The sequence below is a fragment of the Oratosquilla oratoria genome, chromosome 32, assembly GCF_046742065.1.
Source record: "Oratosquilla oratoria isolate Oo_2021 chromosome 32, ASM4674206v1, whole genome shotgun sequence".
Taxonomy (NCBI): domain Eukaryota; kingdom Metazoa; phylum Arthropoda; class Malacostraca; order Stomatopoda; family Squillidae; genus Oratosquilla; species Oratosquilla oratoria.
The window spans coordinates 27629084-27647994 of NC_134808.1; the positions used below are offsets into that span (position 1 = coordinate 27629084).

General features: G+C 39.7%; 1 protein-coding gene across 1 annotated transcript in view; it reads left to right on the top strand.

The window, feature by feature from the left end:
* The window catches only part of LOC143017559 (neuronal acetylcholine receptor subunit alpha-7-like), a 287696-nt gene that overhangs the window by 96353 nt on the left and 172432 nt on the right, over window positions 1-18911 (top strand). The gene's annotated exons all lie outside the window — the stretch shown is intronic.

The following is an 18911-nucleotide window of genomic DNA, read 5'->3' on the forward strand; positions in this document are numbered from 1 at the left end:
TCCCTTCACCCTCTCCCCTTCCCTCTTTACCTTTCCCTCACCCACCTCCCCCTTCACCCCTCCCCCTTCTTCCTCTTCCCCCTCACCCTTTCCCCTTCCCTCACACTTCCCTCTCCCACGTCCTCCTCCCAATCTCCCTCATTTCACCCCTCCCCCTACCGCCCCCTCCTCTCCCCCTTCCCCCTTACCTATTTCCTCTTTACTCTTCACCTTTCCTTCTCCCACCTCCTCCTCCTCCCAATCTCCCTCCCTTCACCCACACGACCCTACACCCTTTCCCTCTCTCCTTTCCTCCTCCTTTCTCCCTTCCGTCTTCCTTCCCTCTTTCCTACCCCTTCCCTAACCCGTCGCTCCCCATTCACCTCATCCTCCCACTCCCCCTCATACCTCACCCCTAGCCCCTCCTTCCCCCTTCCCATTTCCCCTTCCCCTTTCCCTTTCCCTCTCCCCTCTCCCTCTCCAAATCCCTTTTCCAATTCCCCTACGCTTCCTCTTCACTCCTACTCTCCCCCTCCCATCCCCTCTCCTCCTCATCTCCTTCCCTCACCCCTTTACCTCTCCCCGTTTCCTCTCCCCCTCCTCCGCCCCCCCCCAAAGAAAAGTCTTGCCTGCTTTGCGCATTTTTGGGGGGAGGGGGGAGAAGGGACAGAAATCGCTAACTCTCCCCCCCATGAAGATATGTCATAGCTCACTTTTTTTTTTCTTTTTTTTTTCTTTTTTTTTGCGATTACTAACAACGTGTCTTTGTCAACCCAAAATTGCTTTTACGCGTCCACCCCCACGACGCGGTCGTCCCTTTATCCGAAAAGGCTTCATTTCACACACACGCCCTTTTTTTTATTATTATTTTATTCTATTCTATTTCACTTTATTTTTTTATCTTTTCATTTATTTATTTGTTTATATTGTTTTATTGTTATCATTTGTCTATCTATGTGTCTATTTACGAGTATATTTTCATTTAATTTTTATTTATTTATTTATCTATTTATTTATCTATTTATTTTATATATCTATTTATCAACCATTCTTTCCTCCTCCCTTATTTTTCCTTATCCTCCTCCTCCTCCTCCTCCTCCTCCTCCTTCTCTTCCTCCTCCTCCTCCTCTTCTTCCTCTTGGTATTCCACATTCACCTTGTCTTGTTATCTCCATCGTTTCATTCGTAAATAACCGCTAAGGTGTTTTACACCAGTCGCTCATACCCCAACATTGACCACCAATATAACCCCTATTATCACCACTATCCCACCCTACCACCACTACCACTACCACCACCACTAACCCACTACCACCACCACCGCAATCACTATCACCGCCAACCTACCACCATTACCACAACCATAACCACCACTATCACCATTCACCCCATCCCCACCACCACCACCTCTACCCCCTCCACCACCACCACAATCACCATTTCCACCACACCTCAGCTACCTCAACACAGGTGCACTGGGCTTGTAAAGTCTTGTCCCAGTTTTCAAAACGTTTCGCTCATAAAACTGGACATTGCTTGCTATTGACCGGACCTTTTTGGAAATTGTGTCAACATTCAATATCGCAACGGCTATACACTTCCTGCTCCCCTCTTTCCCCCCACCTCTCCAACTCCCATAGATTTTCTCGCCCCTCTCACTCTTCCCCCATCCTCTCCTCTTCTTCTTCCTCTCTTCTCCCTCCTCTCCGTCTCTTCTCCTCCCTCTCCCTATCCCCTCCCCCTTCTCCTCTGCATTCCTCCCTCTGTCACCTCCTCTCTCTCTCCCTGCCCCTCCTCCCTCTCCCCTCCTCCCCCTGCCCCTCCTCCTCCTCCTTCTTCTTCCTCCCGCCCCCAATTCCCTCCCTCTCCTCCTTCCTTCCTTCCCCTGCCTCACCCTCCTCCCTCCTACCCCCGCCATTCCCTCTCCCTGCCCCTCCTTCCCCTCCTCTCCCTGCCCCTCCTTCCCCTCCTCTCCCCTCCCCTTCTCCCCTTCCCCCCTCCCCCTCTCCCCCTCTCCCGCCTCCCCCCTCTACTCCCCAACCTCCCCAGCTGACGTTGTCTTAACTTGTTCGAACGTCTGTAGGAAGCCGAAGTCGGCGCCAATGCAATGTTTCGTTCGTTTTCCTGTCCTTTGTCTTCTCCTTTGTATTTATTTTCTCAGCATTCTTATTCCCCAATTATTTTCTATTTTTCTTTTCTTTTTTCTTATACACTGTATTTATCTTCTCAGCCTTCTTTCTCAATTATTTGTAACTTATCTGATCCTTTTTCTTCTCCTTTGTATTCATTTCATCGGCCTTCTTATTTACCAGTTATTTCCTATTTTTAGTCCTTTTTCTTCTTCATTGTATTTATCTTCTTAGCCTTTTTTTCTCAGTTATTTACTATTTATCAGATCCTTTTTTTTCTCCTTTGTATGCGCTTTCTCGGCCTTTTTATTTCTCAATTATTTCTTATTTATCTTATCTTTTTCCTTCTCCTTTGTATTCAACTTTTCAGCCTTTTTATTTTCAATTATTTCCTATCTACTACTTCTATTTTCCTTCTCTTTTCCTCTTTTTCTTTTTTATATCTTGCCATCCATTTTTTTTCTTAATTGTTTAATTTTTCTCATATACTTTTCCCTCTCTTTTCTTTTTTCTCTCTTTTTTCGTCTTCCCAGCCGTTTTCTCTATTTCTACTATTTCTCTTTTCTCTTGTCCATTCTCTTCATTCTCGTCTCCTTTTTCTTCTCATTTCACTTCTGCTCTCTTTTCTCCTCTTTCTCATCTCTATTCTCTTCACACACCTCGCCTTTCGGTTCTCCTTTATATTCTCTTTTTCTGGTCTTACTCCTATCCTTTCTCCTTTCTGTCCTTTTTCTCTTCCGTCTTTTCTCATTTTTCTCTACTTTGTGTTCTCTCTCATTATCTCATTTTTTCCTTCTTCTTTCCTCATTTTTCTCGTTTTTATTTGTTTTGGGGAATTTCTTTCTATTTTTATTTTTTTGTGTTTTTTTTCTCGTCCGTTCATTTTCTCATTTTTCTCTTTCTTCCACTCATTATTTTCTTTTTTATTCATATACGTTTATATTCCTCTTCTGTTTATCATCTCATCAATTATCAATTTCATTATTCATTCATCTATTTTTTTGCACGTTGTAGACTCAGAAGAGGCAGTTGAATTGATTATCACTTCACATAACTACCAAATGAAATATGATTCTCATCACTGTCATTACATGTTTAAAAGTAATAACAAGAAAATAAAAGGGATGATAGTAAAACACTTGTTTAACAGAACTCCCTAAGATATAGTCAGAATGTTAAGTTTAATCCCATATCCCATTTATATATATATATATATATATATATATATATATATATATACATACATATATGATTAAAATTTGCAGCAGCTTCTGCATTCACGAGTTTCTTGCTGACATGTTCAACTTTTCTAATACTTGAACGCTGAATATCGTTGAGTTGTCTTATCATATGCCCAAACTTCAATTTGGAATGGATGTAAAGACAATTACTAACTTCTTAATTTTACTAGTAGAGCTTTCGCCTAACTTTAGGCATCTTCAGTACAAATATATATGTATATATATATATATATATTTATATATATATGTATATATACATATTATATGTATATATATATGTATATATATGTATATATACATATATATATTTATATATATATATGTATATATACAGTATATGTATATGTATATATATATATATATATGTAATATATGTATATGTATATATATATATATACATTATATATACATATATATATATTTGTATATGTATATATATACATTATATATATATTTTTTTATATATATATATATATATACATAATATATATACATTATATATATATATATATATATATATATATATATATATTTATATATATACATATACAAACTATGGATTTTCAACGTGCAAATTGGGAGCCAATACGCCCATTTTGTTTTTAATACAAACTACGGATTTCCAACGCGCAAATTGGGATCCAATAACTCCAACAGTTTAATCCAGAGCTGTGCTTCATTCCATAAAAAAAAAAAAGAATCGCAGAACTATTGACTATAAATGTGTGAGGATTTCTGTGGTCATGAACGAGCAGTACTCTTATTTTATTATCATTATTATTTATTTTAACAAACACCATTCACAAAGTTCTTTGTATCATGCAGAAAGAACTCTTTGTATCATGCAGAAAGGGTTATTTCTGTCATGCATAAAGAGCTCTTTATGATGCAAAAAGAGCTCTTTGTCATGCAGAAAGAGGACCTCTTTCTATCAAGCAGAAAGAGCTCTTTATCATGCAAAAAGAGTTCTGTGCATTATGCAGAAAGACCTGTCTACCATGCAAAAAGAGTTATTTGTATCATGCAGAAAGAATGTTTTGTATCATACAGAAAGATATTTTTGTTTCATGCATGATCAGTTCTTTATATCATGCATAATTTATTTTTTATGCAGAAAGAGTTCTTTGTATCTTACAGAAAGAGCTCTTTGTATATTGCAGAAAGAGATCTTTGTGTCATGCAGAAAGAGCTCTTTGTATATTGCAGAAAGAGTTCTTTGTATCATGAATGAAAGGCTTGTTTCTTTCACATAGAAAAAGGGGCTCTTTGTATTATGCAGAAAGGCCTCTTTATTATGCAAAAAAGTTCTTTGTATCATGGAGAAAGAGCTCTTTGTACCATACAGAAAGATCTTTTTTGTATGCAGAGAGAATTTTTTATATCACGCAGAAAATATTCATTGTTTCGTTCATGATCAATTCTTTGTATCATGCATGTGAGAATTATTTTTATCATACAGAAAGAAAACCTCTTTGTACCATGCAGAAAGAGCTCTTTGTATCATACAGAAAGAGCTCTTTGTATCATGCAGAAAAAAATGATCATGCAGAAAGGGCTATTCGTTTTATGCATAAGTTATTTGTATTATGCAGAAAGAGCTATTCTTTTTATCTATGATAAATTCTTTGTATCATGCAGAAAGAGCTCTTTGTATCAAACAGAAGGAGCTCTTTGTATCATGCAGAAAGAGCTTTTTGTATCATGCATAATAAATTTTTTCTATCATACGTGAAAGATTTATTCTCGTCATACGGAAAAAGCTCTTTGTATCATGCAGAAAGAGGGGCTTTTTGCATAATGGATGACAAGTTCGTTGTATTATGCATGAAAAAAATTCGTATGGTAAAACAGTTCTAAATATCATATAGAAAAAGAAGCTCTTTGTATCGTGCAGAAAGAGGGGCTTTTTGCTAGATGAAAAGCTCTGTATTATGCATGTAAAGTCTTCGTATCATGCAGGTAAAAGAGTTCTTTGTATCATGCAAAAAGAGGAACCCTTTGCATCGTGCATGGAAAAGTTCCTTAGATTTAACGAATGGAATAGACTTAGTGACCATGACGTAGTGTGCACTGAAACTATTTTAGTTTTAAGAGAAGATAACTTTATGGGAAGGGATAAGAGGTAGTACGGGACATGGAACTGTCCAGTGTAGGCCTTATGGTCTCTTGCAGTCTTATGTTTTTATGTTCTTACATCATAGTGTACAGTTGCACCTCTAAGAACCTGTTACAGTGCATGGTAGAATCAAGTTAATGTGATCTCGCTCATATGTAAACAAAAGAACGCGAGGAGCTTACTACGGCAGGAGGCGCTGGGTAGCTGTGGCCGAAGCCGTCACTTTTGCCCTATGTACTCGTATGTGAGCGCTGGGGACTGTTAGGGGACCAGTCAACTAACAGCCATCGATGGAAATTGGAGAATAGTGTCTATATTGATACTTTACGTCTTGTGTCTTCAGTTTTATTCACAATTTGTCAAATAAAAACATAAGAATATAAGAATGGAGTAGACTGCAAGAGACCATAAGGCCTACACTAGGTAGTTCCATGTCCCTGACGATCTTTCATCCCTATCATTAATACACTTTACGTCTTGTGTTTTCAGTTTTGTTTGTAATTTGTCAAATAAGAACATAAGAATATAAGAATGGAGGAGAGTGCAAGAGACCATACGGCCTATACTATGCAGTTCCATGACTTTGACCACGTCTAATCCCTATCCATAAAGTTATCTAACCTTTTCTTAAAACAACTAATACTTTCAGTTACATAGTTACCAAGTCTATTCTATTCGTTAACAACTTTGTAGGTAAACCAGTTCTTGCCTATTTCCTTCTTAAACCTGAATTTACCCAAATGTACCATGATGCCATTTTCTTGTTGATCTTTTCATATCTAAAGCACAGGAATACGTTTGATAACAAATCGAATATCGGAATGTCATAGAAAAATATTGCATTTAAGCTAACAGAGCAAATTGGAAGTTTTTAACGCAGACAGAAAAAGAGAGAGGGAGAGAGAGAGAGAGAGAGAGAGAGAGAGAGAGAGAGAGAGAGAGAGAGAGAGAGAGAGAGAGAGAGAGAGAGAGAGGGAGAGAGAGAGAGAATTTTCTGTATATTTCCAGTCTCCGTATGATTTGTTTTTTAGCTTTTTTTTCAGAATTGATGAATAGATCGGATCGGCTTGACTCTGTGTATTTTGAATTTCAGTGCAAGATACACAGAGATTTCTCCAATAACTTTGCTATTAGATTGAATACAAAGCCGACTATTGGAGAACGCGGGAGGGGGGGGGGAGAGTGGAGGAAACAAAAAATATACAAAGTTTGTTCGCAATATTTTTCTCAAATTATTGATCATATTGACAGTGTGAGATTGCTGTTGACAGTATATTTGCAAAAACAAATTGTATTTTCTGTGCAAAAATTTCGAAAAACGGGAGATTTTTGCTCAAACCGAAAGACTAAAGGGATTTTCTTGTGTATATAACCAAAGGCGATTCGTATGAAATGATAATGAATTTCTTTAGTAAAGCTTCGTTTACACGTGGTTTGTTTAGTAGCGGCTAGTGCTAGTTGCAAGTTAACTTACCTAAGGGCAAGTAAGTGTTGACACTAGGATAGTTCGGAGGCAAGTTGATTAACTTTCTGTTCACATTGGGCAAGTAGAGGGGTAGTTTACAAGTCGCTTTTAGCATTAGCGGCTACTAAATGGGGCTAGTTTACTAGCAGCTAGTATTAGTTGCTTAGTAGCCGCTAGCGTTAGCCGCAAGTTAACTTACACGGCAAGTAAATGTCGACCCTACAATAGATCGAAGGCAAGTTGACTAACTTTCTGTTCACATTGGACAATTAGAAAGGTAGTTTACAAGTCGCCTTTAGCACTAGCGGCTGCTTAACTAGCTACGTGTCAACGAAGCTTAATGACCTTGTTAGCATCAAATACTTTCGTTCGACTAAGAGAAAGTCATTCGGCTCGATAATCGACTGTAGGAAAAGTAAAATGAGTAAGATGTCATATCAAGACATTAATAATACAAATACTAAAAATAGCGTTCTTGAAAGAAAGAAAAAACAAAAGAACGGGTGGAGCAAATAAAAGAGGAAGAGCTAGAGAGAGAAAGAGAGAGAGAGAGAGAGAGAGAAAGATTGTATGAATTTCGTATTAACAACCATCCGAAACTAATCATCCATTTTATAAGCTTTATACATCAAGTTTAGTTCTCCCCTTCCTATACCAAAGCTCTATAAACAGAGAGAAAACTTAAATTCAGAGGCGCTGGAAGACCCCCTTCCACCTTCCCCTCCCCCTCCCCCTCCCTCTCCCTCTCCCTCTCCCCCTCCCCCTCCCCCTCCCTGTCCCCCTCCCCCTCCCCCAACATGAGGTGTGACCTCAGCGTCAACTCCTATGGGAGGACGATGACCTCAGAAACACAAAGAACATTTGTCAGAGTGCTCTTTATCTTCAACAGGGTGCTTCCATCCCTCCAGAATGTGCTGGGTTGGCCTCTGGAGGGAACACGAGAAGAAAGATTTACTGCTTGAAGCGACCAATAGGACCTCAAATCTATTCACTCTCAAAGTTACATAACCTAAAGTGAAGAAAGACCTTTGAACGCGAGAGGGGAAATTTAGGGGCAGAATCTACCTTCAGGAGTTCAGGGCCTCGAATGTGTTTACTCTCAAAGTTACAAATCCTAAAATGAAGAAAGACCTTTGAAGGCAAGAAGAGAAATTTAGGAGCAGAAGCTTCCTATGAGGCTTCTAGTTTATCAACTCCCAAAGTTACTAGACCTGAAAAGGATAGATACCCGTGAGTGTTGGTCATAGGTAGTGCGCTTCCATATAAAAACATAAACAAGGTGTTTGGTCAAACAAACTTTTGACAAACACAATCATGACTTTTCATTTCCTTGACCGGGAGATGATGAAAAAGCTCTTAGAGAACTTCATCCGCCCTAGACTGTAGTATGCAGTAATGGTGTCTTCCCCGAAGAGAAGAATATAACAAAGATCGTGAAAATATATGGAACAACTATCAAAATGGTCCCCGTTCAAGAGGACGGATCCCATAAGGAAAGGTTAGAAAAACTGGACCTTCTTTTATTAGAAGAAAAAAGAAGATAGATGGCTGACAAGATCGTTGTTTTCAAAGCAATGATAGATGTGGACAACATTGGCAGATGTCTCTATTTAGAACTGGAAGGTGACAAGAGGTGTTAGGAGGAAAAATGAAAAAATAGATATACTTAAATTTTTTATTAAATAATACCGAATAGAAAATGAGTCAATTTAAAACCAGATTGACATATAGACAAAGAAACGAAACCCTGCGATTGTTTGTGAGTTTGTACATATATGTGTTTGTCTTTGTGTTCCTACACATGTGGGTGTGAGTATCTGTGTATATTTACATAAATGCATATTACCCAACAAAACATTTCAACTAAATACTATTAAAGTTCAAATAGAGAAAATATTCGTTTGATCTAACCTCGAATAAATCAATTTGGTTAAATATGTATACGATTTAGTGCATGGCCAAAAAATCATGTTATCATATACAGGACCAATCAGAAACATGCAATTACTTCAGAAGGAACTTATTGTCAAAATTTATTCATAAAACAATGTAAGAGACAAGAAAAAAAAATGTTCGAAAAAGAGGTTCGAAAAAGAGGGACTAGTGAAAGATGAAAGAGAGGAAAAAAGAGAGCGATAGGGAATGACTGGGCTGTCAGTCACAAGTGATGAAGACAAATGGGGAATGATGGAGGGGAATGACGTGAGAGAACAAAAGAGGATTACTGGCGGACTCCGCTCCGCCGGCCGTGGAGTTCGAACCAGGAAACCAGACCCAAACCCACAACGACGACAGCCATAGAAATCGTGTTCAACCAACCCATATACATATACATATGTATGTAAGCGTATTTATGTATGTGTGTCTACGTATGTATGTATTTATGTATGTATGTATGCACGTATGTACGTGTTTATGTATGTTTATGTATGTATGTGATATGTATATATGTATGTGTGTATGTATCTGTATATATATACATATATATACATATATATATATGTGTATATATGCATGTATGTAATGTATGTATATATGAATGTATGTACGCATGCATGTATGTAATGTATGTATATATGAATGTATGTACTCATGCATGTATGTAATATATGTATATATGTATGTAATGTATATGCCGTATATATGCATGCATACATGTATGTATGTATAGAGCCGGTGTGTGTGGGAGAGGTTGTAAGTGTAGGTTTATGTTTACCTAATTGTGGCATACAGGAAAGGAACAACACTTGTGGGGTTCTGTCCCTCACTCACCAATTTATTAATTTATTAGACCTGGCTACAAATTTACTTTGTGTGTGTGTGTATGTGTGTGTGTGTGCGTGTGTGTGTGTGCGTGTGTGCGTGTGTGTGTGTGTGCGTGTGTGCGTGTGTGTATGTGACACGACCGATCAGGAAACTTCACACAAAATGATTCTGTAAGAGGTTCGTAGATATAGGTAGACAAGTAAGGTAGAAAGAGGGGTAGTTAGTGAGAGTTTCATTGTTATTGGATCGGCTGTTTGGTAAACAACAGTTCGTAAGCGAGAGTTGCATTTTATGGGTTAAGAATTTTACAGACACAGCTGAAGGCGAGGAATTGTGTAACTTTGCTCTCAGCGTTATGTTTATAAACAAGTGCCTGGGGACCCGATTTCATTGTTGTATGACGTATTGCTGATGTGATCTAAGTCAGTGTGCAGTGAATTCTAGACTGTTTGAGTAAACAATATTGCATGCAGAGTTGTAACGGAGGATCTGATTGGACAAAGGGTCGAGGAGATCATGCACATAGGTGAGGTTTATAAATATAAAGTTAATGATCATTGGACTAAAGAAATCATGACGTCACTTCAGAACTGACTTGGGACCTAAATTGAATGTTCTCAACAAGATTCCTTGAATGTAACTGAGAAAAGCAAGTTGTAATAATTTGAAGAAGAAAATCAAGAAAAATCGTCACAAGTTTAATTTACTTCGATTGAAGACTATAACTGAAGGAAAAGTGGATGATTGGAAGCATGGGGCCTACCGACTAAAATCATGAGTGACAATCGTACGTCGCAAAGACAGTGGCGAAAGGAAAGTAGAAATTGATAGACGTACTAAACCAAAGTAAAGGCGCGTGAGAAAGACGGGACTTAGGGGAGTCAACAGGGCACACAGATTCAACCAATCAGACGTCAGACAAGTCTAAGGCCAAACCTCTTCATTTCCTCCTCCAAACTCTCCTTAACCTTCATTTCCATCACCCCCTCTCCCTCTCCCTCCACCTCCACCTCTACCTCCACCTCAATCTCAACCACCTCCCATCCACTACCTCTACTTCAACCCCCTCCCTCTCCACCACTTCCACCTCCATCACCTCCACCTCCACCTTTCACCACCATCTCCACCTCTCCCTCCACCTCCACCTCTCCCTCCACTTCCACCACCATCTCCACCTCTCCCTCCACCTCCATCTCCACCTCTTCCTCCACCTCCACCACTTCAACATCTACCTCAATCTCAACCACCTCCCCTTCCACCTCCACCACCTCAACATCTTCCTCAATCTCAACCACCTCCCCTTCCACCACTTCCTCCTCCACCACTTCTCCCTCCACCACTTCCCCCTCCACCAGCTCCACCTCGATGATCCGCCTCCCACTCGTCCTCATGTCCAGGAACTTCCTACCTCTCCATCAGACCTGGACCTCGGTACTTTGACCTCACTTCACCTTGAATCTCTGTAAGAGAAAATCTGAGGCAATCAGCTGGCGACCTTTTGGTCTATAGTCAAACCACCATGAAAAAATTATCTCTCTCTCACAGAGAGCTACGCGCACTCTCACACACTCTTTTCTCTCTCCCTCTGTTTCTCTATGTATCTTTCTCCTCTCTTTCTCTCTTTGTCTTTCTCTTTCTCTCTTTTCTATCCCTCTCATGCACACGTACATGGACGAGATTGGGGGGGAAAAAGCCATCGGAAATCTTATTTGCTCCAGATTGGAGTATGCTGTAGTGACGTGGTCGTCACGCAGAACAAAAATAAAAATAAAAAAATAAATAAAAGTTAAAACAAAAAAACTGTTCCCAGCTGAGCTGACACAACATGAAAACAGAGTCCAAATATCTGGAACTGCCGACATGAGAAGAAAGAAGAGAAAGAGAGAAAGAGAGAGAGAGAGAGAAGATATGATAACAATATTCAAAACTATGTAAGGAGTGCTACATTGGCTTCTGACCCAGGGCAGTAGGCGGGATACAGGTATGACCCGTCATCCATGAGGAGCTAAGATAAGAGGGAGGAAGGGGTGGTGGATGAGAGTGGAAGGAGTGGGAGTAGGTACGTGCCTTTGAATTGGCTACCTCCCTTATAAGGGGGAAAAAAAGCTCTTGGTATATAGACAGATGTAAGGAATAGACACAATAGACAAAGAAACTTCTTATTATGAGACAGAAGGAAAACCAGAGGACGTGGAGGGTGGGGGTTATCACACTGGGATATCTTTCCTCCGACACCCTACTTCCAACTTCCTTTTGAATAACTAAAATATGACTTCGCTTACATATATCTAGACTTCTCTAAGAACATTTCAACAGTCTGTCTAACATTCGTACAGTTTACAACCTCTTAGTTCATTATTCAGCTTTGCTATATATATATGACGGAAAGATAATTTGATATTTGGAGATTTGAAAAATCCAATATTGTAACCGAAGTCGTTTTTACTCGAACGAACACTCAGCGGTCGGCGCTGATGAAGGCCATGAAATCCCAGTGTGATAACCCCATTATCCCTTTTGATCCCAGGATTTATGTATGTACAGTACAGTAGACCTAGGCCTACCCAGGCCATACACACGTAGGTCCTCCTGTTAGAGGGATATTTTCCTTGCTGGCACTGTATTGCACAAGTTACTCAGCGTAACTAGATGCAAAGAAGAAATACAGTTTTCCATGTATCAATTCATGAAACAGTATGAAAGACGAAATAGTAAACTCAGACAACTTAAGCAATTTTTTAGTGAAATTTGACCTAGCCAAGTACATACATGGTATCTGTGAGCCCAGTTCTGGTCCAGACTGTTGTCTATCTGTAGACCAAAAGGTCTCTTTCCTCTTATATGAGATGCGAGCAGCTAAGTCACGTATCCACATTCCACCCATTCCACTCCCTTCCGTCACTTTTTTTTTATATCCAGAATATTACGATCAGGTGAATTGGATTAGATAAATATATGCACATACGTAGCGACAGGAAATGCGAGTGTGTGAGAGAAAGAGAGAGCGAAAGGGAGGGGAAGAGAGAGAAAGAGAGAGAGAACAAGAACTGTGTATATGTCACACCATTTCAGAACTTGGATAAGTCTTATCCCTTGGCAACCCCCTCCTCAACCTCCCCCCTACCCTGAGAATCTTAGTGTGGTGGTGATAACAAAGAGCAATATAAATGTATACAGTATGTATATATATATATATGTATATATATATTTTTTTTCTTGTGTGTGTGTGTGTGTGTGTGTGTGTGTGTGTGTGTGTGTGCGTGTGTGTGTGTGTGTGTGTATGTGTATGTGTATGTGTGTGCGCGCGCACGCATGTGTGTATGTGCGCGCACAGATGCGTGTGTGTGTGTGTGTGTCCTTCCTTTTTAAATTGCCAAGACGGACATTCTCCCACCTCCCCCCCTTCCCTACCTTCTCCTCGCATTCATCCTCCTTCTAATCCCCTCGTCCACCTTCTCCTCCCCCACCACCACCACACACACACTTCTTCAGCAACTTCTATGCTTCTCCACTCGGAAGTAAAAATAAAAACCAACCCTTATCCCTCCATTCTGATTCCTTTAAATATATATGGTAGGACATCGTCCCCAAGGATAGAAACGCTGGACATTGTCGACAAAATACTCAAATACTCCTCTTTCCACCCCATCTCCTCCCCCATCCCATCTCCTCCCCATCCCATTCCCCCCTCCTGTATTGTTCTGTTACCCCTTTTGTATTCAGCAAGTAAACTCAACATTTGTTTTCGTAATTTCCTCCCACCTCCCCCATTTACATACCCCGTCATCAACGCAGTCGATCGCACCCTTCCCCCATACACACACACAATCCAGCATGTCCCTATTCTGGTCCACCATAAAGCTCTTCCTTTGCATCCCCGACCCTCTTCTGCAATCCGTCACACCTTATCCCCCATACACACACACTGTCCAGCATATCCCCATGATGACGCTCCACAATGCTTTTTCCCTCCACACCCACCCCCATCCCCCATCCCCCCATCCCCCATGCCCATCCCCATCTCCATCTGCAACTCATCACACCACTCCCCCCCCCACACACACCACAGTCCATGGTATTCCCGTCCTAATACCCTATAAAAACGGGCCCTGCACGATCTATATTATTGCGCAATATTCCGTACAGTATTGTACAGTATTATTGTCCACTTTGCCGACACCATCTACCATTTTGGTTGTGACTAAGGGGTTCCAGAGGTCACTGTCATCTAGCCCGGCCATCACGAACCATCCCCACACCGTCAATAATATTGTGCAATACGGAATATTGCGCAATAATATTGATCATGTAGGGCCTGCTTAAAGCTCTTTCTCTCCATCCCCCATACCCCTTTCCTATCCCCCATCCCCATCTCCCAATCGACTTTATAGTGGATTACAGTGAAAAATCATTGGCATATAAACAGCTTTTGTTCTAAAGATTAAGCCATGAACACAATTTATAAAAAATTAAATTGGACAAATCAGAAATTAATTCATAGCTCAGCAAATGAAATGTAACTAAATGAGAAACAGATTGATAATGAGATAAGTGAATAACAAACAAATAGCCAATGATGAACAGTTGGATGGGAAAATTAATTATTCATTAAATGTGTGAATAACCAAGGACACACAAATAAGCATGCAAATAAGCACAGATATAGCTATTTGGATTAATTTGTAGATCAATAGGAAATTAATAAGTAATGAGTACATGAATATTTGCAATATAATTTATGAAAAGCATATAAATTAATATACAAATAAATATTGGTCTCCCTCTCCCTACCCTCCTCCCCCTCCACACCCGCACTCACCCTCTTCCGCTAACATAACTTGCCTTCTATTTGCTTGTTGACTTTTTCTCCCTCTTCTATACATCCAACTCCATCATTCTTGCCTTTCTCTGTTGTATAGTCTCATCCGCTCCGCAACATATACACACAGACCCCCTCCCCCGTTTTCTTTCTTTTTTCTGGGGGGGAGGGGGGCAAAGGAGGGGTCCTGCATTCAGGTTTCCTTGCAGGCGGGGGCCCGGAATAATTCATTTCCGGAAATTTTGTTCTGGGTCACATAGTTTTATCTGGGGTGGTCCGCTTTTCAGTTTTGTGTGCGCGTAAGTGCATACGAGCGCTCCTACATTTATATATATATATATGTATATATATATATATATATATATATATATATTTATTTATATGTATATATATGTATATATATATATATATATAATATATTCAACAAGAACCCACTGTGTTAGATAAGAAGAAATGAAATAGATGATATCCATATATTTCGATCACGAACTGTGATCCTCTTCAGTGGAATACATAGTGGAGCCAAAGGCATGTCTTATGTACATAAGACATGCCTTTTGCTCCACTATGTATTCCACTGAAGAGGATCACAGTCCGTGATCGAAATGTATGGATATCATCTATTTCATTTCTTCTTATCTAACACAGTGGGTTCTTGTTGAATTTTACGAATGTGTTACGACATTACTTTGTATATATATACATATATATATATATATATATATATATATATATATGTATATATATGTGTGTATATATATAGATATATATATATATACATATATATATATATGCATATATGTATATATGTATGTAATGTTGCTGACATTGTATAACTCTGAAGACGAACCCGGGGTAGGGTTCGAAACGTCGGTAGTAAATTCTGTTACTCTTGAGTTCAGAGTTTGAAATTTTCCGATAACATGACTCCTGGACTCCAGCTCTTTATGAAAGTATATATATATAACTATATATATATATACTATATATATTTATATATATATATATATATATATATATATATGTATATATATATATATATATATATATATATGCAAGCAATCACATCACCGTGATACAAAAATGCAAAATAACCACAGGAGAAGGGAAACTTGTAGACAGTAAGTACTTTCGTATATTACATCTTCAGATTAAATGACAGAGACACAGAGTTGTGTTTGAATGTAAGTATCAGGTGGCAACCATACTCGTAGGGGGGAAGGGGGGAGACAATACAATGTGAGGAGGGGGGATGACCTTACCTCTATCGACCTGACCAACATATAAGGCTCAATTCCTTGTCAAGATTGTAACAAATTTTATATTGGACAAACTGGGAAAAACTTGGAAACAAGGTTTTCCTAACATAAGTATAGTGTGATATTTGCCCAGGAAAATATGCGTTATTTCAACATAAAGCATTATACAACCATCACATTGATTGGTTTAAGGCAATAATTTTAGCCAAAGGAAAAAGCCTACAAAAAAGAAATATAATTGAATCCTGCTTAACATCAGGCACGTTTGATAAAAATATAAACTTAAGCTATGGTCATTTTAAATGTGATGAATTGGTAACCCAAATGGTCACCAAGATCTTTCCGCCAGATTGAGCCTTATGTGTAGGTTAGGTCGATAGAGGTAAGGTCATCCACCCTTCTCACATTGTATTGTCTCCTTCCTTCCCCCCTATGGTTGCCACCTGATACTTACATTTAAACACAACTCTGTATCTCTGTCATTTAGTCTGAAGATGTAATATACGAAAGTACTTACTGTCTATATATATATATATATATATATATATATATATATATGTGTGTGTGTGTGTGTGTGTGTGTGTGTGTGTGTGTGTGTGTGTGTGTGTGTGTGTGTGTGTGTGTGTGTGTGTGTGTGTGTGTAGTATATAAGAAAACTTCACTATAACAAAAGTACCTTAAGGCTATATTTCTTCAGTTTAAACATAAAGAAGAGCGGAAACTCTTGTCTTCCCCTGCATGTCGAGAAGAGCAGCTCTTCGTAAATCGACACTAACAATACACTTAAACGCCACAAACTTCCCCTAATGGGAGGCTAGGACAGTGCCCCTTACAGAGCAGTTTGTAACGTGGAATTAAATGAACCATATCTTGGGTTCAACTTCGCCGGTGGCAGAGTTCGAACCGCCAACCCCGAACCCCCCTCGACTTTCATATGTAACAACGCCCGAACCCGCTCGGCCACCGAGATTCCAGATCGATGATAATGTCAACAATTACTTCACTTCAGTTCGGAAAGGCCTCATCTTTGCCACATCTCCATAATCGACGTTCCACAGGTTTGAGAAATACGATCGCTGTCTGATTTGCATAATCAGTAGCGTAACTTTACTATTCATGGGTCTGATCCAGGAAGTATCTTATAGTTGACAGCGTCGTAACTTATGAGGTTGTGACTTACGACATCGCACCTTAGGTCGTAATTTGGAAAGTCGTATGTCTCGATATTGTAATTTAGTGCATCGTAACTTATGTTAACTATGTCGTAAGTTATGATATTGTAAGTAACGATATCGTAAGTTACGATATAGTAACTTAAATATCGTAGCTTACGATATCGTAAATTTTGATATCGTAACTAACGACAGCGTAACTTACTATATCGTAACCCATGATATCGCAACATACAATATTACAAGTTACGATATCGTAATTTATGATACTGTAGGTAACGATATCGTAAATTACGTTATAACTTACAGTATCGTAGCTTACGATATCGTAACTTTCTATGTCGTAACTTACAATATCGTAAATTACGATATCATAACTCACGACATCGTAACTCGCGACATCGTAGCTTATGACATCGTAACTTACTCCTGATTGTCCTAGCTTCCTCAGCATTATTATTATCACCCTCATGATCATCATCCTCAATCCCCCATCCACGCTCCCTTCTCAACTTCATCCTCACCCATTCGGTGTCTCTGTAGAACGTCTGGTACTGTTTGGCCTCAAGGTACTTCGCCTCTCTAAACAACAACAAGAGCAGCCCATGAACCGACTGTGTGACCCTGGGATCTGTTCTTCAGGGGTCGGGGGAGAACGGGGGGGTTTGGTTCCTTCACCGGTGGTGGAGACCTCGCCTGCCACAGGCATTGAGGCCCCAGAGTCTGGCAGAAAGGAGGCAAGGATTGTTTAAGGTAGAAGACGGTGTCTTGTACTTAGGCCCTGACCGCAGTTTTTCGTTTTTGTTTTTTGTTTTTTGTCGTGTCTTGTTTTGTTTTATTAAATTTTTACTTGTTTTTGTCCTGTCCTATATTATTTTGTTTTATTCAAATTCGTTCTGATTTACTATTTTTTTATACGTTTTTCTTTTTTCTTGGGGGGGGAGGGGAGGTGTTCTGAATTCGACTTTTCTTCTCCTTTTCCTTTTTCCTTCTTTTTTTTTTATTTTCCTTCTCCCTTCTTCCTCACCCTGCTTCTCCTGCTTCTCTATCCTAATTCCCATCCTCCTCATCCTCCGCCTCATCCTATTCCATCTCCTATGTACTGTTCCTATTCCCTTGTCTTTCCTTTTCCTCCTTATCCTCTACGTTTTCTTCCTCTTCCTCCGCTTCTCTTCAAAACAATCTTTCTCGTACTACTTATGCCCTTCCTTCAGCAGCTCTTATTATAACTCACGAATCACCCTTCCACACCCAAACCATCACACACATCCCCACACACCCTCGGAGAGAATGGGGAGGGGGAGTGAAGGGGGTGGAGGGGGGAGTAAAGGAGGGGTAGGGGGAGGGGGAGAGAGGTTCTGGTCACTACTTCCCCCTTCACTTCGAGTTTGGGTCTTCTATTCTTCTTCCTGAAGCTCCTCGTATTTTCAGTCTCACCCTCCTCTTCGTCCATCTCTATTTTGTTTGTTGTACTTATCGTCCTTCCTTGTTTCCTTCCTTCCCTCCTTCCTTCATTCATCCCTTTATCCTTCCCTCATTCATTCATTCCCTCCGTCCTTCCTTCCCTCCGTCCTTCCTTCCCTCCGTCCTTCCTTCCCTCCTTCCTTCCTTCCCTCCTTCCTTCCATCCTTCATTTATTAATCAATCAATTCTTTCATTCATTCATTCATTTATTCCCTTTCCATCCATCCCTCCTTCCGTTCCTCCTTCCTTCCATCCTTCATTAATTCCTTCCCTCTTTCCTTCCATACTTTTCTTCTTTCCATTCCTCCTTCCTTTCATCCTTCCTTCATTAATTCACTCCCCCCTTCCTTCCATATTTTCCTTCCGTTCCGTTCTTCATTCCTTCCATTCTTCCTACATTAATTCCTTCCCTCCTTCCTTCCATACTTTCCTTCCTTCCTTCCTTCCTTCCATCCTTCCTTCATTAATTCCTTCCCTCCTTCCTTCCATACTTTCCTTCCT